The sequence below is a fragment of the Diabrotica undecimpunctata genome, chromosome 8, assembly GCF_040954645.1.
Source record: "Diabrotica undecimpunctata isolate CICGRU chromosome 8, icDiaUnde3, whole genome shotgun sequence".
NCBI classification, from domain to species: domain Eukaryota; kingdom Metazoa; phylum Arthropoda; class Insecta; order Coleoptera; family Chrysomelidae; genus Diabrotica; species Diabrotica undecimpunctata.
Genome location: NC_092810.1, coordinates 62,867,261 through 62,889,703, shown reverse-complemented (window position 1 = coordinate 62,889,703; position 22,443 = coordinate 62,867,261). Strand labels below are relative to the sequence as shown.

The 22,443-nt window shown below is 33.3% G+C and overlaps 1 protein-coding gene and 2 long non-coding RNA genes across 3 annotated transcripts in view; 2 read left to right on the top strand and 1 right to left on the bottom strand.

The window, feature by feature from the left end:
* LOC140447626 (uncharacterized) overlaps positions 1–22,443 on the top strand; it is a 96,459-nt gene that overhangs the window by 32,386 nt on the left and 41,630 nt on the right. The window lies entirely within an intron of this gene.
* LOC140447628 (uncharacterized) lies at positions 904–1,995 on the top strand. The gene is made up of 2 exons (XR_011951618.1): positions 904–1,053; positions 1,427–1,995. It is a non-coding gene; the product is annotated as an uncharacterized lncRNA (long non-coding RNA).
* LOC140447627 (uncharacterized) lies at positions 4,106–5,405 on the bottom strand. The gene is made up of 2 exons (XR_011951617.1): positions 4,887–5,405; positions 4,106–4,832 (listed from the first exon to the last, which is right to left on the bottom strand). It is a non-coding gene; the product is annotated as an uncharacterized lncRNA (long non-coding RNA).

Genomic DNA, 22,443 nt, shown 5'->3' with positions numbered 1-22,443 from the left:
ATAATTTCTTTTCTGATGTTTTGGCGCGTCTTCTTTTGTGGTTAACACATCCAGAAAAGGAAGTGAATTCTTGGTTTCTTCTTACTTAGTAAATTTGACCGATTCTTCTTTATTGTTGATGTCCATCAGAAGTCCAAATGAGGTCCATGTGACCAAATGGAGAAAACATCATTTACATATCTCCACCTTACTGTGGGTTGTTTGTCTTGTTTGTGTACATTGTTTTGTTCGAAATCCTCTATGAATATATCTCCTAATAGTGGAGATAAAGATGAGCCCATTGCTAATCCGAAATTTTGTTTATAGAAATCATTATTTAGTTGAAAATAGGTGTTAGCCGTACAAATTGTTAGTAGCTCTATGAGAGCTGATACATTCAGTTTTTGTTTCTTTTCGTTTCTTTGTCAGATTGTGTTTGTTGTCAATGTATAATCCCTCTCTAATTTTTGTGCTATTTTTTGCAAAAATTGCTTTGGGTGTATGTCTAGGAGGAACTTTGATAGTCTGCTGCAAGGAGAATCCATGCTACTGCAAATTGGTCTGAGGGGTACATTATCTTTGTGAGTTTTTATAACTCCGTATAGATACGGTGTCCTGCTGTAGTGTAGTGTTAATGTTCTTCTTTGGTATTGTGTCAGGTATTCCTTAAATTTGTGCAGTGTTTTATATATTTTGTTTTCCAATGATTTGGTTAGGTCCTTTTTTATTTTGGTGTCACCAATTCTTGAATTTTCTCCATATATTTACTTTATTCCATAATCACAGTTGCTGTGCACTTGTAATATTATTATGGACTCATCTTCTTTTGAGTTTTAATAGCTTTGAGTTTCTCTTGACTGACATTTATTTTTGATCGTATGCTTTTTTTCCTTGTTCCTTGTTGCATAGGGTAGGTGGGGGCAAAAGTCCGCATGGGGTAAGAATCCGCACACGCTTTCTAGATGACAGAGCGAATATATTAACTTGATTCACACATGGATCGGTCAGTACCTTTCGAACAGCGCTGTAGATTATACACGTGTTTCGTGCGGCGGTAGTTAACGAAAATATGAGGTAAGTTTTAAATTTTGCTGTTCTAATCTAATTTTTTTATTCATTCTTTTGAAGATTGTATGTGTTAAACTATTTTTCTAAAAAGTCTTTTAACTAATTTATGTAAGCCGGTTTATTGCAAATAATGTTAAGACACAAAATCTTTAATTTGAGGTTAGTTTGTTCCAAACAAGCCTAGCTAAAATTAATAGTGAACTTTGGGGTAAAAGTCCGCATGTCGGAAGGGGCAAAGATCCGCATGCGGATTTTTGCCTCATTAAGGAAGTTTTTGTTTATTATCTAGAATTTTACTTATTTCATAAAGTTTTTTTTAGAAGTTTGTATAAATTACGGTTTTGTTTGTTTGTTTGTAAAAATTACGTTTTTGTTTTAGGACGTACAAGAGAAAAAATGAGAACCTAAGACCATTTACAGACGATGTTTTTATGCAGGCTAAACATTTAAAGGAAAGGGGTCTATCAACACGAGAAATAGGTAGAACTCTTGGCTATGATGAATCTACCATTCGAAAGAGGCTAAAAGCGGACAGAAGCGTTAATTTCTTGGGTAGATTTCGACCTGTATTTACTCCAGAACAGGAAAAGCAAATAGTGGACCATTGTAAAGCTTTAGACTTACGTTTCTATGGGCTCACCCTAAAATCGCTTCGTTTTCTGGCATATCAGTTTGCAGAACGAAATGGTATTCAGCATCAATTTTCTAAGCAATCAAAACTAGCAGGTAGAGATTGGACTAGAAATTTTATGAAACGAAACCGCCTTTCACTACGTACACCACGAAAAACCAGTGTAGCTAGGACCATGGGGTTCAACAAACATCAATTGACACAGTATTTTCAAAATTTAAAATCTGTCTTGGAGAAATATAAATTTCCAGCGAATAAAATCTACAACATGGATGAGACTGGTCTACAAACAGTGCCAAATAAATTACCTAAACATGTTGCTCCCACTGGAAAAAAAGAAGTAGCAAAAAATGTAGCTGCAGAGCAAGGAAGAATTGTGACAGCTGCATGTTCTATGAGTGCAACAGGACACTATGTTCCACCATTCTTTATTTTCGCACGCAAAAGACTAAATCCTCTTTTGATAAAGGACGCTCCAGCTGGTTCTGTTTTGGCTGTAACTGATTCTGGATACATGAATTCCGTTAAGTTTCTTCAATTTTTGGAGCACTTTCGCAAATATACAAATCCTTCCGCTGAAAGCCCAGTGCTATTAATTTTGGATAACCACATATCCCATACCACTCTAGAAGCCATCACTTACGCAAAAAATAATAACATCCATTTGCTCAGCCTCCCACCTCATAGCAGCCATCGAACTCAACCACTGGACAGAAACTTTTTTAGGCCATTAAAAGCTTACTATGATGATTTGTGTGATAATTGGACCACATCTAATCCCGGTCAAGTAGTCACAGAATACCACGTCGCTGGATTATTTAAGCAGGCCTATGAGAAAACTGCTACTATAGAAAAAGCTGTTAATGGATTTAAAATGACAGGTATTTTCCCTTTAGATGAAAATATCTTTACTGAAGAAGATTTTTTACCTTCTTCAGTAACTGAACAAGAGCAAGAAGAAGTAGATGATCTTGACCGAAATAATAAAGATACACAATTAAGAATTGTATTTGACGAAGACAAAAGTCAGGAAAATGACAAAGCAGAAGAACTAAATAGTAAAGCAGAAGAAGCAAGTGGTGAAGCAGAAGAACGAAATGTTGAAAATCTACCAGATAGAGCTAGCATTTCAAGTAACCGGGAATCAAAACCCGGAAGCTCGAAAAATGAAATGTCTACTACGTTACCGTCAGATATCATTCCGTTGCCAAAACTAACAAAAAAGAGAAAACGAACAAGAAAAGGATTGAAATCTACACTTCTGACATCTACTCCACATAAAGAGCAAATGGAAATCTCAGAGCTGGAGAAGAAATACAAAATAAACGAGAAAAAAAGGAAGGAAAGCATTAAGGAAAATAAAAATACAGTAAGAAAAGTATTTGAAGAAAAACAAAATATACTAAATAAAAAGGAATATGAATATTCTTCTGACTCGGACGCGCAAATATCACTTCATGATAGTAGCAGCAATTCAAGTTTTTCTGAAAGTGATGCTGATAATGAATTATCCGAATTAAGTCCAGGAGAGTTTGCTATAGTAAAAGTTTACGGCAAAACCAAGGACTCATTTCGAATGTATGTTATGCGAATTACTGTAATAGTAGATGAGGGTTACAGTGGTATTTATTATAGAAGGGCACCCAATACAATGCGTTTTTCAGAAACTGAAGAAGAGTTTTTTGTTAACAAGACAGACATTATAAGGAAACTTTCCAAGCCATTGCTAGGCAGTTCTGCTAGATTTAAGGACTTTGTGAGCTTTTCAACCGATTTAAGTGATTTAATGTTGCACTAGTTGTAACCTAAAAAGTGTTTCAGCTTTTAAAAATTTCTTTTATTTTTTATCTTTTTGTGTTTAGGTCATATATTTACTTGTTTGTATGTTTATAAGTTTTTAGATCATGTTCTTTGACAAAATAAAGATTTTTATTTGATACGTTGTTAATTTTTATTTTTATAAAATTATTTTTATTCAAAGGGGGCAAAGATCCGCTATGCGGACTTTTGCCCCAATTAATGGGGCAAGAATCCGATTTGTAAAATATTGTACTTTCCGCTATAGTTTTTTTTCTTACAGCTGTTTAGCTGTTGTTTTATATTTAGAGCTAAGGGCATTAGTTATCCTAATGGCCTGACAAATTTAATATGTATACTGCAATCAAAAGTGTGGCAAATATTGCATATATATAAAGTGCGGACTTTTACCCCCACCTACCCTATATATGCTTCCTTTTCGTCTGCTGTATATGAGCCCTAAAAACTATATAATGGGAAAACTAAAATACATGTAAAATTCAGGTAGTTGACAGTTAATTTTTTTCTAATCATGTTTTTTTAATGTATTACTATGTAATTAGTTAATTACTAATAATATTGGTTTAATCATCAACACAAAACAAAATAGACTTACTCTAAAAGAACTAATTACTAATAAAGAATATTTATTTTGTTGGCAACTAAATATCGGGACATAGAACGGATATTTATTTTTAAAAGGAGTAGCATCGCTCTTAGACTTTATGGCCTCTCTAATTCGGTTGAGCATTCACTCGACTGAGGATCTGCTCTGTTCAAAAGTAAAATCATTGCAACTCTTCTCTATTTGGCTTTAAATTCGTGTACTGTCCGTTCTGGATTATTCGTTCGTATGTGTTTTATGTTACAATATTTCAATGACGTTTAGGTCAGGACTGTTAGAAGGTCAGAACAGGACATTTATATTGTGGGTTCCAAACAAGTTGTTTGTGGTTCTGGCCGTATGACAGGCTGCTTCGTCCTGCTGAAAAATATAATTCCCGCCAACATTTAATTTCACAATACTTGGTAGTAGGCTATTTTGAGGTATTTGTTGATATTGCGCAGCATTTACGGTACCCTCAATAAATTAAAAACATCCTAACCCTGAAACTGCCATACACCCCCAAGTCATCACTCATTTCGGAAATTTTACGATCCGTTTCAAACAGTCTTTTTGAAAACCCTTATACTTAGTGCGAATTATTCTTTTGTGGTAATCATCAATACATACGTCGAATTTTGATACACTAAAAATTACTAGGGACCAATCTTCTACCGATTAAGAAAGTTTAGATTTTGCACAAATGAGCCTGACTTGCTTTTGTTTTGCTGTTAACAGTTGCTTTTCCTTTGCCTAGAAGAAAATATGTTAAAATATATTAAACTACAAGTACATTTAAGTTGTTACCTGTAATTCAACCTTTAACCAGATTTATATTTCCACTTGAACAGCATTCCCTTGACAGATTTAATCCAGTTTCTTGATTATAGTCAGCTGTAACTTGTCTAGAGTATTTCTTCGACCTTTTTTGCAAACTTTTACTAAAATTTTCCTATTCTCATCAGAAATTAGTTTTGATCGACCCGGGGTTTTACCTTTTTTTAAGGTACTTCATGTTTTCTCATAATGGTTAATTATATTACACACTCTAATTTTAGGGATATTAATTTCATCTGCCACAAGGATTGTTTTATTGCGGTAATAATTTGTAATCACCAACTACGATTTTTTGAATCGGTAGAGATACCAGGCACAATTTTATTGAAATAATACAGTGATTTACTTAATTTGGCAAGAAATTAATCGTCTAATATAATTTGACGTTTGTTACAGAGTCCGGCTGCATTGTTTTCGCAGCCTTAATTTGTTTGGTTTTAAGCAGTTACTTCATACTGTCCCATTATTTAGTCGTCACTAATTTTTATATATTTTGATTACTCTTATGACATAAATAGGTTATGTGGGTTCTATAAAACAAAATTAATTACGTTTTGTGATTATATATTATTTAAAATTATGCTTATTTAGCATTATTATCATAACTATAAAAAAAATTAACAGTCAAACGCCTGAATTTGTTATTTATATTTTAATTTGTCCCATTATATAGATGTTAGGGCTCGTAGTCCATTCGCTCAGCTTGGGAATATTTTGACAGATTCATAGTCGGAAACCTACAACACAAAAATTCCTACCTCACACTCTTAACAACCCAAATAAACTTGCAGATTTCTTTCGTTAAAAAAAAATTAATATAAATAATGAAAGTGTATACTAAACCCATAAAAATTTCCGTATATATTTAAAAAATGTATTATTTGTTTTTACATACATTTACTTGTTTTCGACATTGCCGAATTTTAATGAGCAAAAATGACTATTGGACACAAATCTGTCTAGCATAACGTCGTCAATTGTTGGAAAATTACTACTATTTGCTTTGCTAAATCTTCTCTCCATAGGGAATTAGACTTATTTTTAAGATAAAAAACCAAAGTTTATGTTGGTTCTATCATACGAAAATGTCAACAGCAATGAAATATGTCGCATTGTCTTAACTTTTTCTGATTGACTGCCTACTCGTAATTTTGTGAAATTTATTTCCTCAAAATATTTTGTAAATAAATAAAAATTAATTGACGGCATATAATATACTAAGGATGGAGCCTGCTTAATTTTTACATGTAGTTGATAGACGACGGTACTGACATCACATTACTAGCTGCAATGTCTGATGTGAATTTGACAGGTGATTTCCCGATATTTTGATGTTAAACAGGTAACATTATGTGTTCAAGTCAATAATGTAATGTATTCTTTCTAGTAAATTAATAAATTCGTTAAATTTTTAATATTTTGCATCCAGTCACATCATTCGCTTACTACTACGTACCTGTAAAATATATATATATTTTTATGTTATAAAAATAATGTTTTTTTTTTAATTTTACAATGTTACACGTCATTAGATCTTTTATTCAAATGTAAATAACAACAAAAATAAATAATTATTGTGCATATACAGTGAGGTCCTAAAGTAACGGATAAATTCATTTTATACAATCAGATCTATTCTGTAACTTTTAACAAATCGAATAGAAATGACCAAGTCGAATCGTAATTACCTGAAATCGGAATGTTGGATACCTATCGCGTCGTTTTTGTGTTTGGATTGGCATTCTGTAACTCACATCGTAATCGGTGTAAATCGAAAACGCCAACTTCTACTTGACGCGCTCAGAAGTTGGTGGCAACCCCGCACTAAAAAGAGAAATAAGTGTTCTCTGACGTTATGTTACTGGAAAGGCTAGTGCGCGCGAAAAATTCATCAAAAAAGAAGATTATATTTCAAGCTTGTCGTCAAGTAGTTTTGATTTGTTTTGGTTAAGTTTAAAAAGTTCGTTACAAGAATACAAAATGGCAAGCGGAACACCAAAGAAAAAGACATCTGCTGAGCAGTTAAATTATTTAGTAAACTTTGTCTAAATAAATAACACCACAGACTAAAAAATGTCAGACTAAAAAAGTCAACAAATAAATGTCAAAACAAACGTCAAGACCAATTTCGATGTCGAAACTTGATCTCGACAGAGCTTGTCTAGTCGAAATCAATTTCTACCCAACATTCCAATAGTAGAGGTCGAGATGAGTTACAGAATACCGATTCCTACAATTCCGATCCGACTTGCTGACCTCTATTTGATTTGACTCATTTCTATTCGATTTGTAGTTACAGAATACAACTGAAAAAATTTTAAATGAAAAGGGGTAGCGTGTGATACAGCGTTTAAAAGGGTTTTCAATGTGCTCTATTCAGCAATGTAAATATTTTTCTTTTTTGTACAGGGATAGTCAAGGAAAAAATTATTTTATTTCATTTCATCAAAAAGCCATCGAGTCGAATATCTTTCACGATTGACTTGTCTCTTGGTTGTTTTGTTGTCAAAAAAGATTAGACGTATTTAAAATTAATATTAATTCGCTAGTCGCTACACCTCCTTTCATTAGGAATTTTTAAACATTATTTTAGATTATTTTAAAATGAGCTTAACTGAATCCCAGAGAATTGAAATACTAATATTGATTTGAGTGAATGATCAAACAAGAACGCATTCTGAGGTATGCAGATTATTTAATGAAAAGTATCCCGACTCTCACATTTACCAGTCTACGGTGAGTAGAATAGAGAAAAAATTCCAAGAATTTGGAACTGTCAAAGATCTTCCCAAACCTGGCAGATCAAAATTGAATGTGCAAAAGAAGTTGGGTGTATTGTTAACTGTTAACTGATGGAGAAACATCAACATAAACTAAAGCCGCGTTTTCACGATGACAATTGGCGAGACAATTGTCAGAAGACAACTGACTGGCATGGAATTATTGTCTTCGTCTAAACACTTTAGGCCAATTGCCTTGCCAACTGCCCTCACAATTGGCCCAAAATTCAGTTGTCTCCGGGAGCAGACTGAGGACAATGAGCTGCGCCCAGTGAGCCCCTCCACCACTCGAAATCTCAATTGTTGCGACAATTGGTGCCGTGTGAACGGTGTAGGCCAGTAGTGCTGTCTTGTTTTTTGCCAGTTCCCTCTAGTTCTCTTGTGTCAGTCAAAACATATACGTGATTTGTGTTATTTGTGTTAACAAGAGAATTGGGTGGTAATAATGATATAAGTAAAACTTCTGTATTGAGAATTTTGAAAAACAATAAATACCATCCGTATAAAATTCAACTACTGCAGGAACTAAATAAAAGATGATCTAGATCGTAGATTACAAATTTGTGAAGTAATTACGAATAGATTCCAACGGAATCCGATGTTTCCCAAAAATATTCTTTTCTCAGATGAGGCAACATTTACACTACATGGAACGGTCAACAAACAAAATTGTCGATATTGGAGTACGCAAAATCCGCACTGGATGAGGAAAGGTCACACTCAGTATCCTGGAAAAGTGAACGTTTGGGCTGGCATATTAAATAACAGAATAGTTGGACCTTACTTTGAGGGTACAGTAACTGAGCCGAGTTATTTGAACTTTCTACAAAATGTTTTAGCACCTGATTTACGACAACGCTTTCCAGATACTGTTAACCCCGCAGAAATTAATAGAAACATGATGCAGCAGCAGTACGAACATTTCTTGATCAAACTTCTCCGCATCGATGACTCGGTAGACGTGGCGAAATTGAATGGCAACCCCGTTCTTACGATCTGAATTCACTGGATTATTTCTTGTGGGGCTATTTAAAAACAAAAATCTACATGATGACACCAACCAATAGTGATGATTTAAAGCATCGCAGAGATGTTACAAAAATTATCGAAGATTTTCAACGCCATCTGTTTTTGTGTCAAGAGATGAATAGTGATCATTTTGAACATATGATTTATACAAAATTGTTGTAATTATTGTTAATAAACTTAAATTCGTTCTATGGCACTATTATTTTACACTCAAAATAAACAAAAAGATCCGATGTTACTTTTTTGACAACAAAACAACTAATAGACGAGTCAATCATGAAAGATATTCGACTCGATGGCTTTTTGATGGAATGAATTAAGATAATTTTTTCCTTGACCATCCCTGTACAAAAAAGAAAAATATTTACATTACTAAATAGAGCAATGAAACCCCTTTTAAACGCTGTATCACACGCTACCCCTTTTCGCTTAAAATTTTTTCAGGGGTAACTACTACCCCTAGGGAGTTCAAGATACATTTAAATAATGTCATTGGGAAAGTGTTTTTTCATATACCTATAAAAAATGTTCTGTTTCAGGATTTTCCATTTGTATTCATAATATTGTATAAAATGAATTTTTATCCGTTACTTTAGGACCTCACTGTATATCTACCAAACGAATTTTTTCGTACACCACTGACATTCCGGAAACAAGATCGGCCATTGTTACTAGCTACTTTGGACGCAAGTATTTATGCATAGGTTCCATCCTTATTATTTTATATCGATTATTGACGGTAATTAAGTTTAAAGTTTTATTTTATTTATAATTTATTTAGTATATTTACATCAAAGAAATGGTGATGGTACAAAAACTATTTCGTAAATAGTAATTTTTCAATAATAATACTGTGAATATTATAAAATTTTAAAAATATAAATATTAAACCTTTGATTTATTGTTTTAATTTACGCAGGTTTATTTTGTTAAAAAAATTGCTTGTTTACAGTTAATATTGGCTCTGAGCACGTGCCTTTGGTTGTATAGTAATTTCCACACACTTCTAGTCTGTCAAAATAGAACTAACTTCACAAAAAATAATAATTACTAAATTCACTATACAGTTGGGACTGGGATTAGCGAACCGACTATAGTACTTCATAGAGTTTTTTAACTGCACTGATTATGTCAAGTTTAGAAGAACTGTTAAGCATGTTACAGCATAATTTAGACCGTTTGATAGCATCAGGTTCTCTGCTGATATATAGAAATACTACAAGAAAACAGTTTCAAAACATATTTAATTTATGTTGTGCTAAGTTGTTACGTTCAGATTATAAAATTGAAAACAGGGAAGACACAGACACAAGAACAACCAACACATTAAAACGTAGGGCATTGGTGTTGTACATTGCACCATTTAAAATTAAGACTAGTTTTTAAGATCTTTGTGAAGAGGAAGTTGGACATTTTTTAAATATTTTTTTGGACCTAAATAATTTGGAGGTTTAAAGTTTTATATATTTCGCATGCCAGTATTTATGCAAATACTTTTCTATTGTTTTGATACTTCGTCACTCATTATTAGCATGACAGTTTTTAATACTTAGCAGATATATTTCTTCGATAAAAGGATCATATCTGCTAATTACAATCAGTAATTTACTCATAAACACCAATTATTGTTTATTCGACAACATGGATAGATTTACCTTTGCCTTACTATATTTACTTTTAAATTGCTGTTTCTGTCGCTGAGGTGAAAACTGGTTTATTTTTTAGTAAGTCATCAGTATTAGGGCTGAGAATACCAGGTACTCTCTGCAAAAGTTTCAAAAATACTGCGATAACGTCGAAGCCTGGAATCGACAACAGACGTGTAATAGGAAGTTATTTATATGTACATAAATCATTTTTAGAAAATACATTTTATATATAAAAATTATGATTTATTTTATATATTTTTAAAATCTAAATTTTATATTTTAAAGGAGTTGTTCCGACTTGAAGACCTCTATACACTCCGACTACTATATTCTACGCATTATGCATTTCAGAACTACGTTTATTACCTATGAAAAGTTCTTCCAGTTTTGAAATTCGGACTTGTTGGAATTTTTGATCGTTGTTCGATGAATATGGAACATTTCGCATTCATTTATACTGCTCTAAGCAATGACATTGACCATTGACATTTCAAAATTTGTAATTAACCTATAATATTTGGGCTTGCTTATGCGATAATAATTTTGAAATCTAACAGAATGGGATATAACCAGCATATCTCTGGATATAACACAAATAAATTCTCCTTGTTGGTGTCTTTTTAAAAAAATGTCAGTAAAATAATATTACAAAAATGTGGTTATGTTGCTACAGCCTCCTAACGTTTTGACGGTCGGTCGATGGAAAACGATCGAGTAATGTGAGTTTAAAAATAAAAATAAAAAAGTTGGTTGATCGCCGTCGGACGGTTGGTCGTGGTCGGTCGATCAGTCTGATGCCTACCTTACAGACAATATGAGGCGTTGAGAACCAGAGCCATCCTGTTGAAACATTAAATGGAGAAAACTGAGAATAACAAAAACTGATATTTTAAAGAATTTTTGTGGCTTACAGAAAAGTGTTTTTTTTTAGTATGAAGCACTGGCAATAGTAGTGGATATTTTGTAACGGATTGTCCAAGAAAATGTGTTTTTTTTTGTAATTTACAAAAATAATGTGGGTTGATCCGCTTTGGTATTTAGAAAATCTTCCATGCATGTAGAATAGCCCTATTAAAAATAGACATAACTATGGAATAGCTTTATTGTTAGTTGCGTAAAAATACAAAAGTATATAAATTTAGTCCAAATCATCTACTCGCAGTGAAATTTCGTCCTGAACAGTATCGGACCATTTGAGATCTTTATAAAAGTCATGATAGATCGGTGGAATAAACTCGGTCAATTGCAACAGGTCTTGTTTTTTGGCTGGAGTTATAACATTTCCATCAGGATATAAAATTGGTAATTTATCCTTCAAATGATCCTTTGGTATATTCCTTTTTTCAATATTAAATTTTTGAAGTTAATGAAGATCGTGGGGATCGCCTGGGATCGTGGCTTTTTGAAGACTGGGCATTGGACAGGGAAGTAAAATGTCGCATTGAGCAAGCTCGACAAGCTTTCGTAAAATTCAAGAAGATACTGACTTGTTCAGAGTTCGATCTTCAACTGAGACTAAGGTTTACTAATTGCTACGTGTGGTCAGTGCTGCTATATGGCGAAGAGGGCTGGACACTCAAAACGAGGGATATAAACAGATTAGAAGCTTTCGAAATGTGGCTCTATCGCCGTATCCTAAAAATACCATGGACAGCGAAAATCACAAATATAGATGTCCTTAAAAGAATAAACCAAGAACGCCAACTTTTCGAAACCATCAAGAAAAGGAAAACGGCGTATCTAGGTCACATCATGCGAAATGAAAAATACCAGTTCCTCCAACTTATAATCGAGGGTAAAATTGAAGGCAAGAGAGGAATGGGACGCAAGAAAATGTCCTGGCTCCGAAACATAAGGCAATGGACAGGGATTAACGACATACAATCTCTGATACATATTGCAAGAAATAGAGAATTAATGGAAAATGTGATCGCTAACATCCATTAGTGGATTTGCATCTAAAGAAGAAGAAGAATGAAGATCACTTACACCATATTTAAAATAAATAATATAAGGATCATCTTTTTTTAAACTAATGCTGTAACTAACCACTCGACTTTCGTTATATCCGCCGAGACTTTCCTATGTGTAGTATTTTTTTGCAAATTAGCTGTTGAAAAGAAATTTTCGGACCCCATTTCTATTACATGAAAAGGATTTCTTCTCGCCGTGGAAATTACATTGATCCAATCTTTAGGATGAAAAATATTATGGTGATATTTTTTATTTTTCTCGATTAGACCGAAGTCAAGGTCACATGACATAAAGGAATGTCCACTAACTAAAAAGTTATGCTTTATTTCTTCAACTAGAAAGTCATCCGATTGCACCATATGAGTACACAGTAAAGCCATTTTAATATTTCTATTTTGACCACCGCAGCCATCGGAATACATGATTACTTTCTTGCTTCTAACATAATTTTTAATATAATGGATAAGACAGGAGCCGACTTCCTGAGTTCCTCTGGACGCAACGGATTCATTCCATACATACATCTTAACTTCTCCAGACTGTAGATTGTGGACACCCAGACAATACGTCCACAATTGCCTTTTAAAACATGTTATTCCTGTCGATAACACTGGGGTGGGCAGTGTCTTCATCAAATCAAAGGCAAAAACAGTGGTGTCGTCCTTATCTGTTGTAAGTTTAGAATCTTGTACCATTGATTCTTTTAGCTGTTCTGCTTTTCTCAGGTGAAGTTCTTTTTCAATTTTTAGCTCTTTTTTTCTTTGCAAGTTGTTTTCGTTGGTTTGTATTTGTCTTTCTAATAAATCGCATTTTCTACAAAAATCAACAATCGTAGCTTGAAAGTGTAAATCAAACTTTGTATTGAAAATGTTTCGAAATATGAACTCGGAAACAGGATCCTTTGTTGATTTTCTGTATTCATTAAAAAGAATACGAATGTTTAAATCAGGAGATAAATATGTTCTTTCTGTTTTGTGTCGTGCATAGTCAGAAATATATGATGGTATTTTTTCAATAAAATCACAAACTGCTTTAACAGTTTCGGGTGGGGTTTTATTAGCAGGCGGATGTCTTCCACGTTGGTCTGTTGGTGGAATTAGATTCTGTTTTGTCTTCAACGTTCGATCAAGTTTACCATTGCTGACGTTCAGTACTATCTTAAATAATATTTTGCATATTTTGATGTCGTTCCCTTCATCGTTAGGTAAATACACTTGAGTGCAAAAAAATCGACTCAAAATTATTTTGCGAAAGTCTATCTCCTGTTTCAATCTAAAAGGTGTAAATTTAATAATATTTATTGTACAATTATTATCCTCATTATTGAGTTTGAAAAAAGTTTCGGTTTTTGGTAAATCGGGTGACGTATTACAAATAAATAATGCAACACGTAGAGAGGGGGTCAGAATTTGACTCATTGAAATCGACACGCACCGACTTAACGCGTTCGGTTAACATCGTAGCCATCAATTTCCATAGCGATGCACTAAAACATGAGTCAATTAAGTTCGCAACTGCATAACGAATGGATACCACATCTGTCAAAGCAGCTCAAGCAGTAGCATTATTGAGAGAAGACCTGAGCCAGAGGGCCGTGGCAAATCGACTAAATTTAAGCCAATCTGCTGTGTCCCGAGTATATCGTCGGTACCAAGATACTGGTGATTATGTCCGCCGACAAGGAGGAGGCCGTAAACGAACAACAACAAAGAGAGATGATCGATTTCTTGTATCTAAATCTCCGAGAAATCGACATTTGACTGGTGCTAATCTTAAAGAAGAGCTTAGAGAGGTCCGAGGTGTGGTTACTAGCGTTTGGACAGTCAGAAGGAGACTTAAACCAACCTGACACCAAAAAGGGCAGCTACGAGTCCCAAGCTAACTGCACCCCAGAAGTAAAGGCGACTAGAATTTGCTCGCGAGCATCTGGATTGGGACGACTATCAATGGAGTCAGGTATTATTCTCCGACGAAAGTAGGATCTGTCTACATGGCAACGAAAAGAGGCGTCGAGTCTATAGAAGGCCAGGAGAACGATTTGCTCAATGTTGTATACGAGAAATTGTGTCATATAGAGGCGGTTCTTGTATATTTTGGGCAGGCATTTCCATGGATGGCAAAACCGAGTTGGTTTTCGTGCCTGGTGGAGGACGTGGGGGAGGTTTAACGGCGGATCGTTACATCAGAGATATTTTGGAGGCAATGTGGTTCCATACGTGGGATTTATTGGTGATGCCTTTATTTTATTGCATGATAATGCACGATGTCATACCGCACGAGTCACCACCACCTATCTGACAGATCGGTATACCTACAATAAATTGGCCTGCGTTGAGCCCGGACATAAGTCCAATAGAGTATGTTTGGGATGAGCTTAAACGAAGGGTTCGAAACAGAAATCATGCACCAAGGAGCATAATGGAATTGAGGGCTGCGCTTAATGATGAAGGGGAAGCAATGATTCAATAATTTATTAGAAAAGTCATCCGATCCATGCGAAATCGACTGGAAAGTGTAATTAGGAATAGAGGTGGTAATATCAGATATTGAAAAATAAAAAAATTCATTTCGTAATGGATAATTTCTCTGTTCATTGCGTCTTTCTTGGGATAATTCCAATGATAAATATTTGAGAAACTCTGTTCGTATAGTATATTGTTTTTATAATGCGTCTTCCAAATAATTTTTGTAAGTTCAATAATAAAGTTACTGTTTGCACATTACATCTTGTTATTTTCATACTTCTTACATTAAAACAGAAAAGGTAATCTCAAATATCGCTTTTGAGTCGATTGTTTTGCACTCACGTGTAGTAATGTCGTGTGAAATTCTTGGATTTTCTCAAAACTTTAATATTTGAATAGTGACTTACTACTTTTACTTGCAAAAAATAAATGCACTTTGCACGTCCGTACTGGCAAGACCATAAAACTTTTTATTGATCTGCTCTTGACTTTCGGTGTTCAACAACTTATGGCAATTTAGTTTGCACGATATTTACTGGAGTATGGATTATGGCCGAAACAATCTTACCTTTAGTGTTTCTTTGATTTTGGCTTGTCTTTAAGCTGTTCTGGACTTACATGTTGGGAATCTATTTCAGTATCACTTGCAGACTCCAACTCTGAAGGCACGTCCGAACTACCATTATCTTGGTACTGTAAGGGTTCACTGTCAGATTCAGCTTCTAAAAATAATAAAAAAAATTATTGATATAGAACTTTGAGGCAAATGTGTGAACAAAGTTTTTAAATTTATTTAAAAGCATATTTATTGAAACTAGCGATTTTACCTACAGAAAAAATCCTAAGAGTATTAAAACCACGTGTTTTACTGACCGTTATTTTCAAAACTTTACTTAACTAAAAAACAAGAAATACATACCTTCAATTTCATGTTGATAAGAAATATTTAGTTTAGACGTAGAAGCCATCTTACACGCTTTTTTAGGCTGTACTGTGTAAAAAACACTTTTAATATCAGCAGATAGTACTATCAGGTGTTAATAAGTCACTGACAATTAAAAGGTTAAACTGGTATTCCCAGAAACCAAAGCGGACCATGCTATATAGTCCAGTCTGGCTCGCAAGTGTTGTTGTGTTAAACAAAATGGACCATCCTAATACATGCTGCCATCTGTTGTAGAGTAGAGGAAATTCATATGGTCCACTCTGGAATTGAAGGAAAGTCAATGTTGGGTTTAAAAACAAACTTATCTAAAATTTCACAATTTTGTGGGATGGTCCGTTATGGTTCTCAACGCCTCGTATATCCCCTGAATTTTTGCACTCATTCTGCATTTTGCTCTGTCCACTTGGCCCTTTTTACAGAGATGATATTATAAAAAACTCGAACATCGAAGTACAAAACTTCTGTTTTAATTGGCCATCATCATCATCCATCCTCAAAAGTCTACTGCTGAACATAGGCCTCTTTCTCGTGTTTCCAACCACATCTAACTTAATCCAGTCTCATCAGGTGATCGACCGATGCTTCTGCTGTCTTCCATTGGTCTCCATTCCAATGGCCTCTTTGTCCATCCCCATCCGTCATTCTAGCTATGTGTCCTGCTTATCTTCATTTTAGTCTGGCTATCAGTTCGATAATGTTAGTCACCTTGGTTCTTCTCCTAACCTCTTCGTCTTTTATTTTGTCTCGCAGAGTTACTCGTAACATGGATCGCTCCATTCTTCTCTGTGTGGCTCTTAGTTTGGTAGCCGAGGGTTTTGTTAGAGTCAGTGTTTCTGTTCCGTATGTCAACACTGGGACTACGCATTGATCAAATACTTTTCTCTTCAGTCATGTGGACAGCTCACTTTTACAAATTTTCTCTCAGTTTTCAATACGCTGCCCACCCAAGACAGATTCTTCTCTTCAGTGCATGGATCTGATTATCTCTGCCAATCATAATTCCATGCCCTTTATATTTATTTACGAGTTCTACTTCTTGCCCACCAATACTGATGTTCTGGTTGGGTACCAAATTTATCATTATTTTTGTTTTCGAGATGTTTATATTTAAACTTACATTTTCTGTAGCCACAACGAGTTCCTGTACATCTCTCTTGCCATTCCTAAGTGGTATATTTAATTAAAAATTAAATTAAATAATCCAAATTGATTATAAAGTTCAGAACGTTTTCGAACTAATCAGTCATTTTCAGTGAACTTGTTAAGAGAACATACTTAAAAGTAATAAATTGTACAGCAATATGCCAATGTAATTGGATCACTAACCAGGAACCTTAAGTCCCTACTCGAAGTAAAATTTCTACATCCCAAGTTTCGTACTGGAGTTTCCCAAATGGTTAGTGATCCAATTACGTTGGCATATTGCCGTATAATTTAATACTTTTAATTATGCTCTCTTTAATGTAAACCCAACCATTTTTTTATTTACGGTCAGTTACGCAAGTACTTCAAAAGCTCACTGAAGATGGACTAATTAGTCCGAAAACATTCTGAATTTTATAATCCATTTGGATTTTTTAATCAAATATACCACTTACAACAGAAGTTTTTTTGTTTGAGTTTTTTAACTTATATGGTATACAGCCAACTCCCGGGAATTATCCCATTTTAAGATGATATTATTTTTGTGACCAGTCTCCAATCAGAATATCTGTGATTACCCGTTCAGTTTTCTGAAGCTCGAACGTATTTTGCGTGGGGAATAGCAGGTTATAATCTTTTGGTTATATTTATCATGGAATTTTTCCCAGTAGGCTGAATCAAGTTCTAAGCAGGTATGAGCGGTTTTGTTGCAGCTGTGGCCGTGTCCTGTATAACGGTCTCCACTCCTTCTTATACTAACATCAGGGTGCAATCTTTTGCATTGCTTTTCTGACCTTTTCTGACAATATGTTTGAATTCCTTCTTCTCAAGTGGTTCCTTTTTTTTTTGGACTATCACTTTGCAATTCTCCCTCCAGAAGTAACACTGACTATAACTGAAACAAAATTACAGAAGATACCCGGTGAAGATGCAGCGGTGGATGAAAACTTCAAAAACTTAAATCCTGCAGCAACCAGATGTCCAACAGGCTTATTTAAGTCTGTCTTTAGTATGTACAACTGGGACTCTATCTCAAGACTAGCTCACAACTACATATATACCACTACCCAATAAGCATAATACAAGAAAATGTAATGATCGAAGAACAATGTCTCTGATGAGTCACGCAGCAAAAATTTTCATGAGGATCATCTTTAACTATATTTACCGCAAATGCGATGAATATCTAAGCCGCTCACAATATGGTTTTCTTCAGCAGGTAGGGTTGAACGAACGTGATATCATGTACACTTTTTAAATCACATAAGCTGCACTCGAATAATCAATGGTAACACTAAATTGGTAAACACTGAATGAAGAGTACGTCAAGGGTGTGTTCTGTACCCAACTCTTTTTAATATATATGCTGAATATAAAATCCGATCTTTGCTAGAAGAACGTCCGAAGGGAGCAAGAACCAATGGCATTGTGATAAACAACATAGGGCGTGTAGGTGATACGATGATCATAGCAGAAAATAAAAAAAAAACGGGTGTGGCAGTCCAGTGGAACTGCCGGTGGAAGTTACACTTCTATACACGCATTCGCTGTTACAAATTTATTTGGGAGTCAATCTGCACAATCATTACATATATATTATAATTCTATAGGTACAAATAAGGTATATATATATATATATATATATAGGTATATATAAGACATAGCAGAAAGAGAAACATAATTAATAACAACTTACTAACAATCAATATTGTGATGAAAATGTATATTTTTATTTTCATATAATATGTATGAAAGGAGTTGAATGCAAAATTTTTTTACACATACTCTGCAGTAAAATTCATTGTTTATTTTGTTATTAATATAATAATACAATACAAATTAAACTGCAATATTCATAAGTATTTAAAAATGACAATAATATACATAAAAAATACACTACAATACAGTGCAACATAATTCCATATATAATAATACAATACAAATTAAAATGCAATATCCATAAGTATTTAAAAATGAGAATAATGTAATAACATTAATAAAAAAGTCCTCCCCGACTGGGAATCGAACCCCGGTCTCCCGCGTGACGGGCGGGGATACTGACTACTACACTACCGAGGACATAACACAAATGTATTTCAAAATTGACAGTTCTGGATCATACAGTGATTTATTGAGATTATTATTTTGAAATACAAAAAAATAATATAATTATGAACATTTAATAAATAATACAAAACATATCACATAAATAATAATATTAATAAATATTTTATTATATGTATATATATCTTTATATAATATGTATAATATTAAATTATATATACAAAAGGAACATTTTTATATTCGAGAGAGGAAGAGAGATAAAATATATCTTCTGTCTCTCTCTTACTCATCTTACATGTGTAATGGTTTCACAGATTCACTCCCATACAAATTTCCAACAATCATAATTCAAAATTCCACAATTACAAGGATTGAATCAATATTTTGAAGAAAATGTATATTTTTATTTTCATATATGTATGAAAGGAGTTGAATGTAAAAATTTTTTTACACATACTCTGCAGTAAAATTCATTGTTTATTTTGTTATTAATATAATAATACAAATACAAATTAAACTGCAATATTCATAAGTATTTAAAAATGACAATAATATTAATAAAAAAGTCCTCCCCGACTGGGAATCGAACCCCGGTCTCCCGCGTGACAGGCGGGGATACTGATTACAATTGAAATACAAAAGACTATGAACTATGACTATGACTAAAGAATTATGAACATTTAATAAATAATACAAAACATATCACATACATAATAATATTAATAAATATTTTATTATATGTATAATATTATATGTATATATATCTTTATATTAAATTATATATACAAAAGGAACATTTTTATATTCGAGAGAGGAAGAGAGAGAAAATATATCTTCTATCTCTCTCTTACTCATTATCTTACATATGTAATGATTTCACAGATTCACTCAAATACAAATTTCCAACGTGGAGCGCGCGTATAGAAGTATAACTTCAAAAAGCTCCAGATACTAATGAATATACCTACAGAAGAAACCACCAGACTGGGATTGGAAATTAATAATATAAAAACATGAACGTTTGTTTTCAGCCTAGAGTTACAAGCCCATCACAATCTTAATGTTAGTGTCAATTGAATCAATCTGCAAACCGTTAAATATATATATATATATATATATATATATATATATATATATATATATATATATATATATATATATATATATATATATATATATATCATCATCATCCAGCCTCAAGAGTCCACTGCTGAACATAGGCCTCTTCCTCATGTTTCCAACCCCGTCTATCTTGCGCCGCTCTCATCCAGTTTGGATATATATATATATATATATATATATATATATATATATATATATATATATATATATATATATATATATATATATATATATATATATATATGTATATATATATATATATATATATATATATATATATATATGATATATATGATATAAAACCTCGGATACAGCAATTATATATCAATTTTTATTATTATTGTACGAGGTATGTCAAAAAATAAAATACGAATTCCGCTAAAGAATAAAGTACCTTTATATTTCACAATATCGATAATTTTGTTACTATGAAAAGTTGTTTAGAATTAAAAACTATATTTTAATATGCAATTACATCCTTTTAATTGAAAAAAATGTTTGCCAATTTTTCTCAAATTACCGACATCCAACATCATTTTTATTTATTACAAATATAATAACTCTTCCATTCCGATAAAAAATGATAGCAAATTTCCACAAAACAAAATACAATTAAAATCTAATGAACATTGAAGATGTTGTAACCTTTTTTAAACATTTTTAAAAGAATAACTTTTTTCGAAAAGTTAATAATCAAAATGTTTCCCATAAATACAGAGAAATAAATTGCCAACTAGACCACTCAAAGGAAATCCATGGAAGAATTGAAATCGCCAGAACAGGATTCAAAACATGAGAAACATACTTTGCAACCCAAAATTGGCCATTCCAATAAGACTGGTAATACTGAAATGTTATAAATGGCACCTGGTTCTGTATCGCTGTAAAACGTGGACTTTCAAACAAGGCAATATCAATAAGTGTTGGATAATAAAAGGATGAATACTTCCCACATCTGTTGAAGGTCGTCAAAGGTAGTAAACCTTATATCTCGTACGTATAATGTGTCACAAGGAATACGAAGAACTACAACTAATTATTGAGGAACAAATTGAAGGAAAGCGTGGTATACGAAGAAAGAAGAAATCGTGGCTCAGAAATATAAGAGGCTGGGTCAAAACTACATATGGTCGGTCCATCTTGCTTTATGGCATGGAAACGTGGACTTTGAAAAAAACATCTATCAACAAACTTGAAGCATTTGAAATGTGGTCATTAAGAAGAATGATGCGCATACCTTGGGTGGATAGAGTTCGAAACGATGACGTCCTTAAGAGAGCCGGCGTGGAAAGAGAACTCTTTAAATTAATTAAAAAACGCAAGATTGGTTACCTTGGGCACATATTGAGAGGAGCAAAATATGAAATACCACAGTTAATCCTACAAGGGAAGATCGAAGGTAGGAGAGGTGCCGGCCGCAAACAATTATCCTGGTTAAGGAATATTAAAGAATGGACAGGAATACATAATACAGGCGAGCTGTGTCACGCCGCCAAGAACAGAATTCTAGTAATGAGATAGTCGCCTACGCACTTTGGTGTATGGCATGTTAAGAAGAAGAAGAAGGGTCAAAACTGAAGGAAACGCTTTCATTACAAACACCAAGCCTACAATACACAAAACTTTGCCATACTGGTAGCCAAAATCAATAGAGATGTTACATAGAACGAGGATGTGGTCGAACAAAAGTAGCGACTTTTTCGCTTAGTCAGTGTTATATTAACTTCCATTCTATCTTTATTATCGTTAATTTCTGATTTTATCCGTTAAAGTATATTTATAATACGTTCTCCAATACATATCCGTTGTCTGAATTCATTCTCAATATAAAAAACGAACATCGAACTTACACACCAAACTAAAACACTTAAATAATAAAGAAAGATCCAATGTGGAAGATTAACATCGCACAAGAGTGACTTTAATCTGAATAAAGTACAAGCCTGCGCATTAAGTTAACATTCTATTACGATGGATCAGACGCCTAACTATGACCAAGTAGAAATATTGAGAAGGGAAAGAAATTCTAACAAAAGACGTGAAGCCTAGAAATTTGTTAAATAAAACTACACGAAACACCTTGAACAAAAGAAAAGATATTGAGAATCTAAGTGTTATATACAGTAATCTACTACAAATGAAAGAAACAATAACTATATGTTTTGCTAAAGAGTTAAATAAACTCAAAAGCTTAACAAATCTTAATGAGTTTCACTGAAAGAGCAATATTTGAATATATATATATATATATATATATATATATATATATATATATATATATATATATATATATATCATCATCATCATGTGCAGCTTTATCAACCGTTTCCAATTACGGTGCAGCCTCCCTTATTT